The following is a 20589-nucleotide window of genomic DNA, read 5'->3' as shown; positions in this document are numbered from 1 at the left end:
CAATGCTGATGGTACATATTGGAAGCCTGAGCAGTACCCCAAAACTACATGGGTTGCTGCAAAGGGACCTCCAGTTGATCCATCTAACTTACCTGGATTTGCATGTGAATCTCCTCGTTCTGATGATGAGTCATTTGACTCCAACTATAAACTGTTCAAAAATCAGAATGGTGAAGTATTTGCTAGATATGTTGGCACTAACTGCAAGAACGGTTCCCCTATGAAGAAAATCTGGGTTCCCAAAAGATGCCTTGAAAATCTTCAGGTGAATGTCATCATGACGCCACCTGTGAAGAATAGGAACCCCAGATCAAATTCTTAATATGGACCAAATTCTTCATATGGATCCAAGTCCTCATACGGACCAAACTCCTCACATGGATCATATTCCTCAAAAGGATCAAAGTCCTCATATGAACATCATCGTGCTAACCCGTCTGTTTCGCATGGAAGATCTAAGGATTATGGATATGTGCATTATTCTTCAAATCATTATGTCCATAAGTCCTCAAAGAATTTCTCTGCTTACTCTTATGCTTACTCTAACCCCTCTTATGTGAAACGAAATGGACTGGCTTCTATGCCATCCTTCTCGTATGGAGCTCGTAGAATGATGAACTCTTTGCCACCCCTTCAGATGTGGGTGGTGAAGAAAAAGAACTAATCTCTTCTGCAGGGTCAGGTCTCCAAACGTACGTAATCGTCTAAAGAATTTGCTGGAGACCTGAGCATGCCTGATAGGACGCAGGCTAATCATGAAGAAATGAACTTTCATTTCTCACGTCCTCATATTGCTTTATCTGTTCTTTTGCTTGATGAAATTGATCTGGTGAATTGATGTCATATTCTTCACTGATGAAGTATATGAGTTTGTAAGCTGCACTAATTCATCTGCAGGATGATCAACCCAAAGCCACTGAGTGGGTCCTCGATAGTGGATGTACAAATCACATGACTGGTGACAAGAATCTATTGATGGATGCTCCATTATCTCTGTCGCATCTGAAGCATATCATCTTTGCTGACAAAGCAAAAGTCAGGTATTGGGTCTAGGTAAGGTTGCGATCATAAAGGATCGACACATGGACAAAGTCATGCTTGTTGAGTCCTTAGGATACAACCTTATGTCTGTCTCAATGCTTTGTGATCTTGATATGGTTGTTGTCTTTGGCAAATACCGTTGTGTTGTGGTTATGGAAGCTGACGATTCCAAAGTCTTCGAAGGCTTTAGGAGAGGAGACCTGTATATTGTTGATTTCTCTACAGGACCACAACCAGCCGTGTGTCTACTTGCAAAAGCTTCAGAAGGCTGGCTCTGGCATCGATGACTCGGTCATGCAGGCATGAGGAATTTGCACACGCTTGCGAAGAAGAAGCATGTCATTGGCATTGAGAATGTCAAATTCCTCAAGGATCACCTATGTGGAGCCTGTGAAGCTGGGAAGATGACAAAGGCCAAGCATCCAGCGAAGACTATCATGACCACTACTCACCCATTTGAATTGCTTCACATGGATCTCTTCAGTCCTAATCATTATTCTGCTGTTTCAAATGAAGCATCTCAATATGGCTTTGTTATTGTTGATGATTAATCTCGTTACACATGGGTACACCTTGTTACTTACAAACATGAAGTGCAGGAAGTCTTCAAACAATTTTCCTCGAGGGCTTCAACCAACTTTGGTGTGAAGATCAAGCACATCAGAAGTGACAATGGCACTAAGTTCAAGAATTCTGGTCTCGATGACTATCTTGATGAACTTGGTATTACTCATGAGTTATCTGCTCCTTATACTCCTCAGCAGAACAGCGTCATGGAGCGCAAGAACAGGACTCTTGCTGAGATGGCTCGCACTATGCTTGATGAATACAAAACGCCTCGTCGTTTCTGGACTGAGGCAATTGATACTGCATGCCACATCATCAACAGAGTATATCTTCACAAATTCTTCAAGAAGACTGCCTATGAACTCCTCACTAATAAGAAACCCAATGTAACTTATTTCAAAGTCTTCAGTGCTAAATGTTGATAAGCGATCCTCATCACAACTCAAAATTTGCACCGAAAGCACATGAAGGTTTCATGCTTGGTTACGGAAAGGACTCGCACACCTACAGAGTCTACAACAACGTTCTTCACAAGGTTGTTGAAACTGTAGATGTGCGGTTCGATGAAACTAATGGCTCGCAAAGAGAGCACCTACCTACTGTGATAGATGAACCAGCACCTGAGGAAACTATCAAGTTCAAGGCTTTTGAGGATGTCATTCCTACTGAAGAATCTGCTGAAGAATTCATTCCAGAACATGAAGAACGTCGAGCTAATGCACCTGAAGAAAATACTGAAGAAAATGGTGCTGAAGAGAATGTTGATCAAATTCTTCAACGACAACCAGCTCATCCTCGCATTGCAAAAGAAGTGCAAGTTGAAAAGATCATCAATGACATCAAAGCGCCAGGTCCTCTCACACGCTCAAAAGCTTCACATTTATCTAACTTTTGTGGGCACTATGCTTTTGTCTCTATTACAGAGCCCACTAAGGTAGATGAAGCATTTCTGGAGCATGAGTGGATTCAGGCCATGCAAGAAGAATCACATCAGTTCGAGCTCAACAATGTGTGGGAACTGGTCAAACGTCCAGATCCTCGCAAGCACAATATCATTGGCACAAAGTGGATCTACCGCAACAAGCAAGATGAAAATGGCCTTGTGGTGAGGAATAAGGCACAGCTCGTAGCTCAAGGCTACACACAGGTTGAAGGAATTGATTTCGATGAAACTTTTGCACATGTTGCTAGACTTGAGGCTATTCGCATATTACTTGCTTATGCTAACCATCATGATATCACTTTATATCAAATGGATGTGAAAAGTGCATTCCTCAATGGTAAGCTTGAGGAAGAAGTATATGTTGCTCAATCCCCGGGTTTTGAAGATCCAAAGAATCCTGACAAAGTCTTCAGACTCAACAAGGCCCTCTATGGCCTCAAGCAGGCCCCACGGGCGTGGTATGATACCTTGAAGGAATTCTTCATGAAGAAAGGCTTCAAACCCGATTCACTTGACCCTACTCTTTTCACTAAATCTTATGATGGTGAATTGTTTGTGTGCCAAATATATGTTGATGATATTATCTTTGGTTGTACTGACCAATGTTATAGTGATGAATTTGCCTATATGATGAGTGAAGAATATCAAATGTCTATGATGGGAGAGTTGAAATTCTTCTTAGGTCTTCAAATTCGTCAACAACGCAATGGCATATTCATATCCCAGGAGAAATACCTCAAGGATGTACTGAGGAAATACGGCATGCAAGATTACAAAGGCGTCAAAATTCCTATGCCCACAAATGGCCATCTGTGCACTGATGAAAATGGTATTGACTTAGATCATAAGGTACACCGTTCCATGATTGGTTCTTTATTGTACTTATGTGCATCTAGGCCAGATATAATGCTTAGTGTTTGCATGTGTGCCCGATTTCAAGCTACACCGAAGGAATCACACCATAAGGCTGTGAAACATATTCTTCGATATCTAGCTCACACACCAACACTTGGATTATGGTACCCCAAGGGCTCGGCTTTTGATCTCATTGGATATTCTGACTCTGACTATGTTGGTGATCGTGTGGACCGCAAATCAACATCTGGTACATGTCATTTCCTCGGACGATCTTTGGTCTGTTGGTCCTCGAAGAAACAGAACTGTGTATCACTATCTACTGCTGAAGCTAAGTACATTGCCGCTGGTTCTTGCTGTGCTCAATTGCTATGGATGAAGCAAACTCTCAAGGACTACGATGTCAACATGAAGAATGTGCCTCTCTTTTGTGACAATGAGAGTGCCATCAAGATTGCTCACAACCCAGTTCAACACTCGAAGACTAAGCACATTTAGATTCGTCATCATTTTCTTCGTGATCATGTGTTGAAGGGCGACATTTCTATTGAGCATGTGAAGACTGAAGAACAGCTAGCCGATATCTTCACAAAGCCCTTGGATGAGAAGAGATTTAGCAAGTTGCGGTGTGAGCTAAATATCCTAGAATCTTCGAATGTTCTTTGAAAAGGACACTCATCCTAACACTTATGCAAAATTGATGACTTAGATGTGCAACATATGAAGAAACGTTTTTCTTCAATCAATGAAGAATAACACTCTTAGTGTGAAGAAATTAACGAAGAATTTGATTCTCAGAACCCTACGATAATTGTACGCGGTATATGAAATCATCATTCTTATACGGTGGGTCACGCCACCACCAAAAGTTGAAATTTCTCAATTATTCATATTCTTCAACTTTGCATTGTCTTCACAGTTTCCGTCGTATTTCTTCATTGGCTATATATATATGAGTTTATGTCCACTACAGCATTCACTTATTGCTAATTCTTCAAGTTGGTTTTTCTGCTAAGTGAATGTGATCGGACCCTTTCCCTCTATGCTATACTCAACCCAAACTATTCACAAATTCTTCATGTGCGTTCTATTTGAAACTCGTTCAAAATCTTCAATGTGTCCTTGTCAGCTGAAGAAATTGCGAACGGAACTTTAAAACCTATCTTATCTAAATTTTCGGCTTTGCCGCTCAAACCGCTCCGCATCCCACGATACACTTATCCATTCACCCACGATCGCACACGATCTCCACCTCTCAGTACGTGGGTGACACATGTCAAGCGAATGAGAAGGGTCGGGGGCACGTTCGTCTAATTTCTTTGGGCGAACAGTTTTTCACCGTGGCTATAAATACCCCTCCTTCCCTTCCTCACTTCTTTTACTCCGCTCGACCTCTCTCCAGCTCGAGCTTCTCAAACCCTAGCGCCGCCGCTACTTCATCATCGCCGGTGAGGAAGAGCTTCACTGCCTCGACCTCGTCGCCGCCGTACTCGCGCCGACCGCGGAAATCTTCACTCCGCCACCGCCGTAGCCGTCTTCCTCCGCCGAGTTAGGAATTATCCTCGCACCGACCTATGGGAAGGATTAATGATGTTCTTATTCTTGCTAATAGGAATTATGTGCCCGTAGATTTCATTGTTCTTGATATAGATTGCAATCCTTCTTGCCCTATTATTCTTGGCAGACCTTTCCTTAGAACGGTTGGTGCGATTATTGATATGAAGGAAGGGAATATTAGATTTCAATTTCCATTAAAAAAGGGCATGGAACACTTTCCTAGAAAGAAAATAAAATTACCATATGAAACTATCATGAGAGCCACTTATGGATTGCCTACCAAAGATGGCAATACCTAGATCTATCCTTGCTTTTATGCCTAGCTAGGGGCGTTAAACGATAGCGCTTGTTGGGAGGCAACCCAATTTTATTTTTATTCCTTATTTTTGCTCCTGCTTAGTAATAAATAAATTATTTAGCCTCTGTTTTGGTTGTGTTTTTGTGTTTTAATTAGTGTTTGTGCCAAGTAGAACCGTTGGGAAGACTTGGGGAAAGTCTTGTTGAACTTGCTGTAAAAAACAGAAACTTTAGCGCTCACGAGAACTGCTGTCATTTTTATTTTAAGAGTGCTATTTAGTTAATTATTTTTGCAGATGATTAATAGATAAATTCCTCACGTCCAGAAATTTATTTTAGAATTTTTGGGGTTACAGATCTTGCGCTAGCTACAGATTACTACAGACTATTCTGTTTTTGACAGATTCTGTTTTTCGTGTGTTGTTTGCTTATTTTGATGAATCTATGGTTAGTAAAATAGTTTATAATCCATAGAGAAGTTGGAATACAGTAGGTTTAACACCAATATAAATAAATAATGAGTTCATTACAGTACCTTGAAGTTGTCTTTTGTTTTCTTTCGCTAACGGAGCTCACGGGTTTTCTATTTTGAGTTTTGTGTTGTGAAGTTTTCAAGTTTTGGGTGAATTCTTTTGATGGATCATGGAACAAGGAGTGGCAAGAGCCTAAGCTTGGGGATTCCCATGACACCCCCAAGATAATCCAAGGACACCAAAAAGTCAAAGCTTGGGGATGCCCCGGAAGGCATCCCCTCTTTCGTCCACTTCCATCGGTAATTTACTTGGAGCTATATTTTTGTTCACCAACATGATATCTGTTTTGCTTGGAGCGTCTTGTATTATTTGTGTCTTTGTGTAATAGTATGCCACAATCATCCTTGCTGTACACACCTTTTGAGAGAGCCATACATGAATTAAAATTTGATAGAATACTCTATGTGCTTCACTTATATCTTTTGAGCTAGTTAATTTTGCTCTATGTGCTTCACTTATATCTTTAGAGCTAAGTATTTTTGCTCTTTGTGCTTCACTTATATCTTTTGAGCGTTATAATTTTGCTCTATGTGCTTCACTTAGATCTTTTAGAGCATGGTGGTGGATTTGTTTTAAAGAAACTATTGATCTCTCATGCTTCACTTAAATTATTTTGAGAGTCTCTTAATAGCATGGTAATTTGCTTAATAATAATACGCTTGGTATTCAAGATTTGTGAAACTTTCTTTTGAGTGTGTTGAATACTAAGAAAACATTGAAGCATGATAATTGGTTTGAGATATGGAGGTGATAATATTAAAGTCATGCTAGTTTAGTAGTTGTGAATTTAAAGGATACTTGTGTTAAAGTTTGTGATTCCCGTAGCATGCACGTATGGTGAACCGTTATGTGATGAAGTCGGAGCATGATCTATTTTATTGATTGTCTTCCTTATGAGTGGCGGTTGGGGACGAGCGATGGTCTTTTCCTACCAATCTATCCCTCTAGGAGCATGCACGTAATACTTTGCTTTGATAACTTCTAGATTTTTGCAATAAGTATATGAGTTCTTTATGACTAATGTTGAGTCCATGGATCATACACACTCTCACCCTTCCACCTTTGCTAGCCTCTCTAATACCCCGCACTTTTCGCTGGTATCATACACCTACCATATACCTTCCTCAAAACAGCCACCATACCTACCTATTATGGCATTTCCATAGCCATTCCAAGATATATTGCCATGCAACTTTCCACCATCTAGTTCATCATGACACATTCATCATTGTCATATTGCATATCCCGGTACACCGCTGGATGCATTCATATATAGTCATATTTTGTTCTAAGTATTGAGTTGTAAGAAAAATAAAAGTGTGATGATCATCATTATTAGAGCATTGTCCCAGTGAGGAAAGGATGATGGAGACTATGATTCCCCCATAAGTCAGGATGAGACTCCGGATGAAAATAAAATAAATAAATAAATAAAAGAGGCCAAATAAGCCCAAATAAAAAGAGGCCATAAAAAAAGAGAAAAGGCCCAAATAAAAAAATGATGAGAGAAAAAGAGAGAAGGGACAATGTTACTATCCTTTTACCACACGTGTGCTTCAAAGTAGCACCATGATCTTCATAGTAGAGAGTCTCTCATGTTATCACTTTTATATACTAGTGGGAATTTTTCATTATAGAACTTGGCTTGTATATTCCAATGATGGGCTTCCTCAAATTGTCCTAGGTCTTCATGAGCAAGCAAGTTGGATGCACACCCACTTAGTTTCTTTTTGAGCTTTCATATACTTATAGCTCTAGTGCATCCGTTGCATGGCAATCCCTACTCACTCACATTGATATCTATTGATGGGCATCTCCATAGCCCATTGATACTCCTAGTTGATGTGAGACTATCTTCTCCTTTTTGTCTTCTCCACAACCACCATTCTATTCCACCTATAGTGCTATATCCATGGCTCACGCTCATGTATTGCGTGAAGATTGAAAAAGTTAGAGTATGAAACAATTGCTTGGCTTGTCATCGGGGTTGTGCATGATTTAAATACTTTGTGTGGTGAATATGGAGCATAGCCAGACTATATGATTTTGTAGGGATAACTTTCTTTGGCCATGTTATTTTGAGAAGACATAATTGCTTTGTTAGTATGCTTGAAGTATTATTATTTTTATGTCAATATAAACTTTTGTCTTGAATCTTTCTAATCTGAATATTCATACCACAATTAAGAAGATTTGCATTGAAATTATGCCAAGTAGCACTCCGCATCAAAAATTCTCTTTTTATCATTTACTTACTTGAGGACGAGCAGGAATTAAGCTTGGGGATGCCTGATACATCTCCAACGTATCTATAATTTTTGATTGCTCCATGCTATATTATCTACTGTTTTGGACTATATTGGGCTTTATTTTCCACTTTTATATTATTTTTGGGACTAACCTATTAACCGGAGGCCCAGCTTTTTTGCCTATTTCAGTGTTTCAAAGAAACAGAATATCAAACAGAGTCCAAACGGAATAAAACCTTCGGGAACGTGATTTTCTCACCGAACATGATCCAGGAGACTTGGACCCTGCTCCAAGGAACAAAAGAGGCGGTCACGAGGGTGGGGGCGCCCCCCTAGGGCGCGCCCCCTGCCTCGTGGGCCCCTCGGTGCTCCTCCGGCGTACTCCTTCCTCCTATATATACCTACGTACCGCCAAACGATCAGAACAGAAGCCAAAAACCTAATTCCACCGCCGCAACTTTCTGTATCCACGATATCCCATCTTGGGGCCTGTTCCGGAGCTCCGCCGGAAGAGGGCCGTCATCACGGAGGGCTTCTACTTCATCATAGCCTCTCCGATGAAGTGTGAGTAGTTTACCTCAGACCTTCGGGTCCATAGTTAGTAGCTAGATGGCTTCTTCTCTCTCTTTGAATCTCAATACAAAGTTCTCCCCCTCTCTTGTGGAGATCTATTCGATGTAATCTTCTTTTTGTGGTGTGTTTGTTGAGACTGATGAATTGTGGGTTTATGATCAAGTCTATCTATGAATAATATTTGAATCTTCTCTGAATTCTTTTATGTATGATTGGTTATCTTTGCAAGTCTCTTCGAATTATCCGTTTGGTTTGGCCAACTAGATTGGTAGTTCTTGCCATGGGAGAAGTGCTTAGCTTTGGGTTCGATCTTGCGGTGTCCTTACCCAGTGACAGAAGGGGTAGCAAGGCACGTATTGTATCGTTGCCATCGAGGATAACAAGATGGTGTTTATTTCATATTGCATGAATTTATCTCTCTACATCATGCCATCTTGCTTAAGGTGTTACTCTGTTTTTAACTTAATACTCTAGATGCATGCTGGATAGCGGTCGATGAGTGGAGTAATAGTAGTAGATGCAGAATCGTTTCGATCTACTTGTCACGGACGTGATGCCTATATGCATGATCATGCCTAGATATTCTCATAACTATGCTCAATTCTGTCAATTGCTCAACAGTAATTTGTTCACCCACCATAGAATACTTATGCTCTTGAGAGAAGCCACTAGTGAAACCTATGGCCCCTGGGTCTATTCTCATCATATCAATCTCCATCACTTTAATCTTGCTTTGCTTTTTTACTTTGCTTTTACTTTTTACTTTGCATCTTTATACCAAAAATACCAAAAATATTATATCTATCAGATCTCACTCTCGTAAGTGACCGTGAAGGGACTGACAACCCCTAATCGCGTTGGTTGCGAGTAGCTATCGTTTTGTGCAGGTACGAGGGACTTGAGCGTGGCCTCCTACTGGATTGATACCTTGGTTCTCAAAAACTGAGGGAAATACTTACGCTACTCTGCTGCATCATCCCTTCCTCTTCGGGGAAAACCAACGCAAGCTCAAGACATAGCAGTGACCAAGTTTGTGAAGGTTCGGAAGTCACCTGAAGACTTACCACGAGTGATTGGACGAGGTCTGTGTGACCTTAGTTCAAGGATAATACGGTGAGGACTGGGTGTCCTGAGCTGCGTGTTCAGGACTGGGTGTCCGGGACTGTGTGTCCTCGAGTTTAAATACTCAGCCGCTCCAACCAGACATACAACTGAGACAGCAGTTGGAACTGGTCTACCAAATCATTGTCTTCACCAAGCTTACTGGTTCTATTTCCTCAACTCTTTCATTTCCTCATAACTGTGTTGTGTACTTGTTCATATCTGTGTTTGAAGACTTTAACTGAAGACTTTCTCAATTTCCTCAGTTTAATTTCTTCAGTCTGTTTGTCTTCATCCTGTGCTTACGCTACATGTACATTGTGCCTGTCTTCATTTCATCATGATGACCATGCTTGTATTCTGTTATGCTTACTTTTGAGTACTTATTCCGCTGCTAGTAGTTCTTCGCTAAGGAATTTCCTCACCGGCAAATTCCTCAGTGAAGAATTTCATAAAAATCGCCTATTCACCCCCCTCTAGTCGATATAACGCACTTTCATAGTACCCTTATGAACCGGCATCTTAAGCTGCAGATAAACATAACAAGGTCGCGCCATGAACTTAGCATAAGCCGGTCGTCCAAACAGGGCGTGATACGGGCTCTTAATTTTGACCACTTCAAAAGTTAATTTCTCAGCCCTCGAATCATGCTCATCTCCAAAGGCTACTTCCAGCTCAATCTTACCCACTGGATACGCGACTTACCAGGCACTACTCCATGGAAAACAGTGTTAGACGTCTTAAGGTTTTTATCAGTCAACCCCATACGTCGAAAAGTCTCATAATAGAGTATGTTGATGCTACTGCCTCCGTCCATGAGCACCTTAGTGAATTTATATCCACCAACTTGAGGCGCCACCACTAAAGCCAAGTGACCCGGATTGTCAACCCAGGGAGGGTGATCTGCCCTACTCCACATAATAAGCTGCTTAGACCATCTTAAATAACGAGGAATTGTCGGCTCAACAGCGTTTACAGCCCTCTTATGAAGCTTTTGGTCCCGTTTGCACAAACTGGTGGTGAACACATGATAATGTCCACTGTTCAACCGATTTGGGTTGCTCTGATATCTAGACTGCTACTGCTGCTGACCTCCCTGACTAGATTGCTGGTTATAGCCACCTTGATTTCCTTGAGAGCCTTGAAAGCCGGAATTTGAACCGCCGCCCGGGCCGTGAAAACAGTCGCCACATGAGCCACTGCCCGGCCCATGATTGCCGTCGAACATGTCAGAGTTTTTGAAAGCCTTTATGATCATACAGTCCTTCCATAGGTGAGTGGCTGGTTTCTGCTGAGTACCGTGCCTTGGATAGGGCTCATTTAATAACAGCTCAAGAGTGGGACCTGACCCACCAGACCGAGGAGATGGCCTCCCCTTACGCCGCTGATTGTTGCCCTATGCATTGGCGTTAGCCACAAACTCCAAACTACTGTCAGCCTTACGTTTATTATTGCCTCCTTGATTCGCCGGGTTATGTTGCTGACCCTTACCATTGCCATTCTTCTTTCCCTTTCCTGTCTTCTCCTCGTCAGACTCGGGATCCTTGGTACTATCAGAATCAGCGTACTTGACTAGAGCCACCATTAACTGACCCATGTCATTACAATCGCGCTTGAGCTGCCCCAGCTTCTGTTTCAGAGGCGTAAAATGGCAATTCTTCTCCAACATTAAGACTGCAGAGCCGGCATCCATCTTATCAGATGAATGTATTATGGCCTTGACCCGGCGCACCCAATGGGTCATGAACTCACCTTCCTCTTGCTTGCAATTAGTCAAATCCACAATTGACACAGGCTGCTTGCATGTGTCTTTGAAGTTCTGAATAAACCGGGCCTTCAACTCTGCCCACGAACTAATGGAGTTGGGTGGCAGCCCCTTTAACCAAGTGTGGGTCGTCCCATCCAACATCATGGTGAAGTACTTGGCCATTGCTGCATCACTGACTTCCAATAATTCCATGGCCATCTCATAACTTTCAATCCATGCCCCGGGCTATAAATTGGCCGTATAATTAGGTACCTTTCGAGGCCCCTTGAAATCCTTGGGCAAACGCTCATTACACAGAGCCGGCACCAAACAAGGGACACCTCCAGTCCTCGTGGTTACGCCTGCCTCAACAGAAGTCGTCGGATAAACCGGAAAAGACTGGTAAGCCGCCCACTGAGCCGCCTGCTGAACTGCCCGCTCAGCTTCTTGGCGTATCCTGTCCTGGTTAACCAAATTGAGAGCTCCATCACATGCCGGGTCATGCCCGCCCGGCTAGTCATGGCGCCGAGCGTTGCTTGAAACAGCTGCTGAATCCATGTGTCGGCTATAACTCGGACTCCGGCTTGGGCGAGGGGCCAAATGAACCGTGTCTCGACTATAAGAATATGCCTCCTGCTGTGCTAAAGCCATCTGAAGAAGTTCTGTGACCCTTCGTGTTTCAACCGCCGTCGTAGAGTCGCCCTCCATCGGGAGAGCCGCCAATCATACGGCCGCGGTGATCATGTTCTCCAAAGGGTTAGAATAATGACCTGGTGGTGTCGGTACATAATGAGGTGGAGCAGTATTCATCCGAGGAGGTTCCATCGCCCGTGGCTGACCTGACGCCCCTGTCCCAGGTGTTGCAACGTGGTTTATCTCCGGCGGGTTACTGGGGCCTGCACCGGGTGTGCGGAAGAGATTTCTAGGATCATATGTCAGAGGCAGATAGGATTGAGCCTTCTGGTTCCTTCTTCTCATGACCTCATTTGATGCGTTCATATTCATTGTAAGCTGAAAAGCCTCGGATTGAATCTGCTGGGCTCGAGCATCCAAAGCCGCCCGCTCTGCGGCCATCCTGACGTCCTCTGCTGCTAGGTTTTCCTTGGCTTGTGCTACCTCCTCACGTAACCATGCCACTTATGCATCATGTTGATCCTGATCCACCGGAGTAACCACAGCGGTTAATAGGGCTGTCATCCTATCCATGAGTTCCATCAACACCTGAGCCGGCGGGCGCACAGGGCCTCCTGCCCCGGCTGCCGCTGATCCAGAGGTTATCGCTGCCGCAGCCGTAGAGTTTTGAACGAGTTGCATGCCAGCCATGAAGATCCCCGCTCTGCTCGGCGGCTCAAAGGGGTTCGAAATACTGCTGCCACCGGAACAGCCCCCGAGCCCACCATCTTGCAGTTGATACAACGAATCTATCTCACCCGTGGATGACTCGCCATCAGATTGGACGGCCGTCTCACCACCAGACACAGATCTTTCAGAAAATTCCCCTCCATGGATGCATCCCACGAAGGCACGCTTCACGGCCGGCTGAGCCCGGGCGGGTCTCGCACGCTGAGCCATCCCGACGATGTTGGTGCAGATGTCCGGCTCAGGGCCCGGCTCGCCAATCCGGCCGATGAAGATGTGGATCCCGCCGAAGGGGACCCGGTATCCGTACTCAATTGAGTCAGCGTCAGGGCCCCAGCCTGCGTCGTCGATGTAGAGCTTGCCGCAACGACTCTTGGTCATCTGGCCCACAGCGTATCCCTTGAGCCATTCGAAGCTGCCCTTCAAGAACTCAAATCCACCATGCACTGGCCCGACGGTGGGCGCCAACTATCATGGAATTGTCACGGCAGATGTCCTAGTGAAAGGACTTAAGCGTGGAGCCATCGCAACTAGGAAGCTTAAAGGGGTAAAAACGGGACAAAGGACACGAGAGTTTATACTGGTTCATCCCCTTGCGATGAAGGTAAAAGCCTAATCCAGTTTGAGGTGGTATTGCTTATGTTTCGATTGCTAGGGAGCGAATCCGCTTGACCTAGCTTTCGATCTGTGTTTTCTTGTCCTGAACCGCCGACCGGGTCGTCCCTTTATATACAGAGGCTGATGCTCGGCGGCTCATAGAGTCCCGGCAGGCTCATAAAAATTGTCCGGCTCGGTATCTAACTATTCCTACCTTACAATACAAGTCATGTACATACGGCGGTTTATCTCTACGGGCCTTGAGCCGCCTTCGGGCCTGGGCCTTATACTAAGCCTATCTATGAACCGCCACACAATCTTGGGCTTCATTATGTTGAATCGTCATAGGGATGACCCGGCCCCTCCTAGGCGGGTCATACCTAATAGTTATATCCCCAACACTACATGCAAAACCAAGCAAGTTTCATGTAGAGCATGCTCCAAACAGAGCCACGGTTCAACACATACACTCAATACAAGTTTCAAACACAATCTGCCCAAAACAACAACTAAGCACTTTGCAATCAAGGAAACAACATGCTACAGGAAACATATGGACACAAACTTGACATGCGCTCAAAGTACAGATTACATGCTTCAAATAACACCAAGGTTCAGGTTCATAGGCATCAGGATTAATCCAATGAGATCAGTGCAAAAAACAACTTTATAACACGGATTGAGACTTAGTGAAAAACATGGCATACATGTGAGAAGAAATAACATGTTGACATGTTGGTGGCATGAAACAAACATGCTACATTGCAAGAACATAACAAGCAAAATCATGGCATTAAAGTACATATTAGACTTGACAAAACATGATTACTAATCATCTCCATATAACCTCTAGATCAATGGCATTCATCAAGACAAGATTGCAATTTATAATAGATTCTCAGACATAGTGAAAAACAGAGTATGGCAGAAAACAGATTCATGATGCATACTTTGAGACAACAAAAGTATATGCTACAGGAACATTTCATGGCATCAAAGGGCATGGTAAGCATGCACAGGTAGAGACTACAAAACATGAACACTGAACTACTGATAGAAACCACCCAAACATGCTCAAAACATCATGGCAAGAATGCAAATGATAATAGATTCACAGACTTAGTGAAATAAACTGAACATGGCAGGAACAGCGACAAGTAGGCATGTTTGCAAGCCTGTGCAACTCATATCAAGGCATATAATGGCATGTGACTACAACCAACAACAAGAAGTCATATTTGTGCAGCTACTCATGCCAAGAACATGGTCATAGGATGCATAGAACACTAGCTATTCACATGGCAAAACTGAACTTACTGATAACAGGCTGACAGAAACATTATTTAGCAATTTGAGAGCATGGTAATGATAAGCTACAGTAGGCCATAATTGCAAACAAGAGCATGGATGGATAGAGCATAACAAGATCTACAAAACATCCTTACTGAGCATCTCTAGATTATGTATGGATTCACTTGTAGCATCAAGTTAACATGGCAAAATAATATAGCAGGTTCAGACTTAGAAGAAAACACAGTCACTGAAATCAGCAACAACAAGTACCCTACTTTGCATGCTTGTGCTAGTCACCACAGGGCACATAAAAATGCATGGATTGCACCACTGTAAAAATGGCATGAATGTGCTCCTAAAACATGACATTATGCACAAGAGATAAACACACAAAATGCTATGAAAAAGACAAATCAGCAAGTTGCAACAGTTTTCAGTAGGTTATAACATTTAGCACTTTTGCAACTATGATTAGGGCATGAAGATGAACAACAACATACATGCAAAGCACACCATCGTGTAGAGCATCCAGAGATGAACATTTCGACATACCATATGCACAAATCGGAGCCAAGAGCACGAAGTTACGCTAGGTCAAACAAGTGCACAAGATATGGAAAACATTGGGACTTAGCAGAATTTCTACCTCTCGGATCTAGGGTTCCGAGGTCAACCCAGACCGAGGCGGCGGCGCCTCGCTGGAGACGGGGGCGAGGAGGTCACCGAAGTTGCAGGGAGGACGACGGCGAGGCGGCCCTAGGTTGGATCTGGACAGATCTGGATCCGGCCGACGACAAGCGGGACAATGGTGGGGCGCGGGGTGGCGCCTGGCGCGGGCGGCGACGAGCTGCAGGCGGCGGGGCGACGACGAGCAGCGGCGGTGAGGCGGCAGCGTGGGAGGTGCTGCGGCGGTGGAGCAAGGCTGATAGAGGCAAAGGTGTCCCGATGTTTCGATGAGATAGATATCGTTTTCTGTGGGAGTCGACTTTGACGATCCGACTACGAATGTGCGAGGACGTCGCGCCTTAGCAATCGCTAAACCAACTTCCGAGGGTTATTGACCACGCCGAAGCACGATCAACCTGACCATGAGGGTCTATTTCCTGCGAGCAAACGAAGAACAAGCAAGAAACTGAGATTGCAATCTGGATATTGCGAATTAAAGAGGAAAGCTTTATTAATGAAGGTGGGGTTCTGTGACGTCTTAGTCTGGTCGTTGGACACAAACGAAATACGCGAAGTTGCAGATATGGTGAACTTTTAATCTAAACAAAACCCAGAGTCTAGACGATGCCCTAAGGGATGTATATATGGAGGAGAGAGGGGGGAATTTCGTGGCCCTTGGAGGAGGGGTCTGAAACCAACCCTAACTCTTGTTTCCCCACACATACGGACTCTAAAAACAACATATACTTAAGTATTTCGAAAATACATGGGCCTGGCCCAATAATAAGGTGACGCAGCACCTAGAATAGCCTCTGGATGAAATTTATGAAGTGGCATCTTGTATATTTCGTCCAAGGCTTCATGCACTCCTTATGGTGGATTCAAAGTACTGAAATCACCACTTGTAACTCCGTTCTTGATCCCCTTGCGCATGCCATCATCTCCATGCTTGAACTTGCTCCAAGGTTCATCTTTCTTGTCCAAGCTAGGCCTTCATTTGTAAGCAAAACAATGTATCCAATTTAGGCAGCATCATATTCTCATGAGCATTAGAATCGTTACCAAGAAACGAAAGTACCTGATAATTCAATTGGCGTGCGCGAGCTCTAGTAATTGGTCTAGTATGTATAGCAGCAGGGGCTGTGGGTGTAACAATGGTATTGATGTCCTCATCAAAGGCAGCAAGCGGGAGGCAGCGGTGCGCGGCGCGCGCGCGAAGGAGGCGGCTCCGAGTGGCGCGGGCGTCGAGGCGACGGTGGCGGGATTCCGGCAAAACGCCGGCGAGGTGGTGAGGTGTGGGCTCGCAGGCCCGTGACAGCCGGTGGGGTGGTGGGGAGCTGGTGGGCGATGTGGCGGCCGCAAATTGGCTGGAGGGCGGTGGTGGACATGTCCGGCGACGCGATGATGAGAAGGCTAGGGTTTTGCCTGAAATTTGTTGAGGGGGAGACTTATTTATAAATAGAGGAAGCTAGGAGAGGGCTTATGAGGTGCGGTTTTCGCCCACACGATCGTGATCCAATGGCGAAGAGCATGGATGGGGTTTAGATGGGCTAGTGGGCTGTTGTGGAGGGGTGCTAGGCTGCAAGGAGAAAGGGGTCCGGCGGTTAACGCGGTTAACCGCTGGGGCATCAAACGACCTCCAAATGGAACGAAATTTGACAGGCGGCCTACCGGTGATATACCAAGGCCACTCGACAAATCTCGGCCCATTCCGAGAACGTTTTTCTCCCGCTCACGAAACAAGATCTGGAAGGTGCGGCGGGTGCATGTGAGAGTGCCGGATTCAGAACAGACAACAGAAAGAATTAGGAGACCCGAACGAATGCAGGTTTTGAAAAACCTGCAGATGAAATGCACATGACAACATGGCAAGGTGCAACACGCAATCGAATGACATGGCAATGACGGCGAATAACTGGAAGACACCTGGCGCATCAGTCTCGGGGCGTCACACAACAATTTTTGAGGGTAGAGTATTCAACCTAAATTTATAGATTCGACACAAGGGGAGCCAAAGAATATTTGAAAGTATCAGCAGCTGAGATGTCAATTGAACCACACCTGAAAATTAAATATCTGCAGCAAGGTGATCGGTACCAAAGTAGTGTGATAATTTTGATAGTAGTGGTAATAACAATAGTAACGGTAACAGTGATAGCAATGATTTTGTAGCAAGTGTAACAGTAACAACAGTAGTAGTAACTTAGCAAGAGCAATATGTAGAAAATTCGTAGGCATTAGATCGGTGATTTTGTTGGATGATACATATAACAGTCATAACCTAAAGCGATACAAAACTAGCTCCAGTTCATAAATATAATGTAGGCATGTATTCCGTAAATAGTCATACGTGCTTATGGAAAGAACTTGCATGAGATCTTTTCTCCTACCCACCTGTGGCAGCGGGGTCCATAAGGAAACTAAGGGATATTAAGGCCTCCTTTTAATAGAGAACCGGAACAAAGCATTAACACATGATGAATACACGAACTCCTCAAACTACGGTCATCACCGGAAAGTATCCCAACTATTTTCACTCTGGGGTTTACGGATCATAACATGTAATAGGTGAATATGACTTGCAAGATCAGATCTAGAACATAGATATAATGGTGAAAACAAAAACGGTTCATATCTGAAATCATGGCACCCGGGCCCAAGGTGACAAGCATTAAGCATGGCAAAATCATAACAACATCAATCTCAGAACATAATGAATACTAGGGATCAAGCCCTAACAAAACTAACTCGATTACATGATGAATCTCATCCAACTCCTCATCGACCAGCGAGCCTATAAAGGAATTACTCACTCCCGGTGGGGAGCATCATGGAATTGGCGGTGAAGGAGGGTTGGTAATGATGAAGATCAAAGATCCCCCTCTCCGGAGCCCTGAACGGACTCCAGATCTAGCCTCCCGATGAATAACAGGAGGTGGCGGCGGCTCTGTATCATGAAACACGGTAATTCTTCCTCTCTTATTTTTCTCTCCTAATATGGGTATTTAAGGAGTTGGAGATAGGGTTTGCGGGGCCACCAAGTGGGCACAATCCACCTGGTCGCGCCTGGAGGGGGGCGTCCTGGTGGGTTGTGCTCACCCAGGGGCCCTCCTCCGGTGGTTCTTGGCTCCAATATTCTTTATATACTCTGGAATAATTCTCCAAAAAATTTGGGTCCATTCCGAGAACTTTTATTTCTGCACAAAAACAACACCATGATAGTTCTGCCAAAAACAACGTCAGTCTGGGTTAGTTTCATTTAAATCATGCAAATTAGAGTCCAAAACAAGGGCAAAAGCGTTTGGAAAAGTAGATATGGTGAAGACGTATCAGCGACGACGACGACATCCACAAGAGGCTACGACAACGACAACCTGTACACACGACGACAATGCGACGCAACGGTGTGTTAGACTCGTGGATCTCTGGCAATGTATACATTCTAAATGTACATATTAGAATATACAGATGAATACATAAATATTTGACTGCAGGCATGTATTGTACACAATTTTAAAAAATCAGTAAATACATAGTGGTGGCGTGGGAGGCTATGTAAATATTGTTATTACTTGTGTATAATGGTGGCGTGCTATGCATGTGCACGCCATTGCTATTTGACATAGTGGTGGCGAGCTATGCATGTGCACACCATTGCTATTTGACATAGTGATGGCATGCTATGCATGTGCACGCCATTGCTATTTGACATAGTGATGGTGTGACGAACAATGCCACACCATCAGTATGTAAAATACCAATGGCGTGGGGCCCGACGCCATCAGTATTTTTTTAACAATGGCGCCATATTAGTGACGTGGACCTCCTATGCCAGCAATGTGGTTTTTGGCACACCGACACTATCATTTTCTGCACTAGTGAACAATTGCCCAAATAAAAACATAGAAAACATTTATTATTTTAGGCAAGATTTTGTATCCAATTTTGCTACCATGGAATCATCTATGAGGCAAAGACCTCCTTATGATGCCATGGTAGCAAAATAGGATCAATGCAACATTTTGTAGCCTAATATGGTGCCACGGTTCTATTTTGGGCTACAAAAATCAAATCTGGCATTACTAGCATAGGATCATAATCTAAACAGACCACATGTTCAACATAATTAACTACCACATAGTACATACACCGTAGCAATTCTGAAACACAAGGTACTTAATAATACAACCATATATAGTACTTCCTCCGTCCCATAATGTAAGACATTTTTTAACACTACACTAGTGTCAAAAACATCTTACATTATGGAATGAAGGGAGTACTTAACAAATACAACCATAATCAAAAGAGACATGCATGTTCGACTCTCTAAAGACACTTACTCGTCACCCACCCATTAGCGATGGTATGTAGAAAAAGGGCACGACATGCATGTCCTAGGTGGAGCACGCCAATTATCTTGTCTCCAAGCTCCGTTAAGTCGTAGAGGTCGCAAATCTTCCAGCCATTGACGACAAGGCGTCCATCTTCTGGCGATGTCGAGTGGGTGCATGTTATGCGATACGGGGTTGCCGATCTTCATGGAGGATCTGCTTGATGAAACGAATCAACGTCACATGAAGGGTAAGAAGGAAACCCTCAATCCCAGCCAACAATGCTGCTGGGTAGAGAGAAGTAGTGCAACCTAACAAGACCGAAGCCAACTATTGCATATGCAACAACCAACAAGTATTCATCCAACCACACTCTTAGTTTCCAATCCACGCAACCACACAAGAAGTTGGAAGCACGAACTGGTCACTGACTCAACGACTACTATTGTAAAATCACAAAGTGAGTTTACCCTCTCACAAGGCAAGACTACAAGAGCTAAGCAGGAAGTGAACTTTCAAACAAGATTCTGGTAGCACTTAGCTAACCTATGTTGAAATCAAATTGAGCATTAATGTCCAAGAGCTAAAGTAGAAGTGGAGGATGGGGTATTTATACTAGGAACAATCCCCCTAGCTTAGGTGTGAAACTAGTCCAAAAGAGGGGCTCAAATTCATACTAACCAGCTGGAAAAGGGAGCAAACCATGGAGCCTCACACAACATTTAGTGCTGTGGACAACTTGCATTGGAACTCTCATATCCTTTGATCCAAGACCCCAAATGATGCACAATTTGCTTTTTTTTTTTCTGAAAGTAGAGTTCATATGTTGTCCATTTTGGCCTTCCACACATGCTAGATACTCATATATTCATGCGAC

Source organism: Triticum urartu, chromosome 7A (genome assembly GCF_056163025.1).
Source record: "Triticum urartu cultivar PI428250 chromosome 7A, HENAU_Tu73, whole genome shotgun sequence".
NCBI classification, from domain to species: Eukaryota; Viridiplantae; Streptophyta; class Magnoliopsida; order Poales; family Poaceae; genus Triticum; species Triticum urartu.
This window is presented reverse-complemented; position numbering follows the sequence as displayed.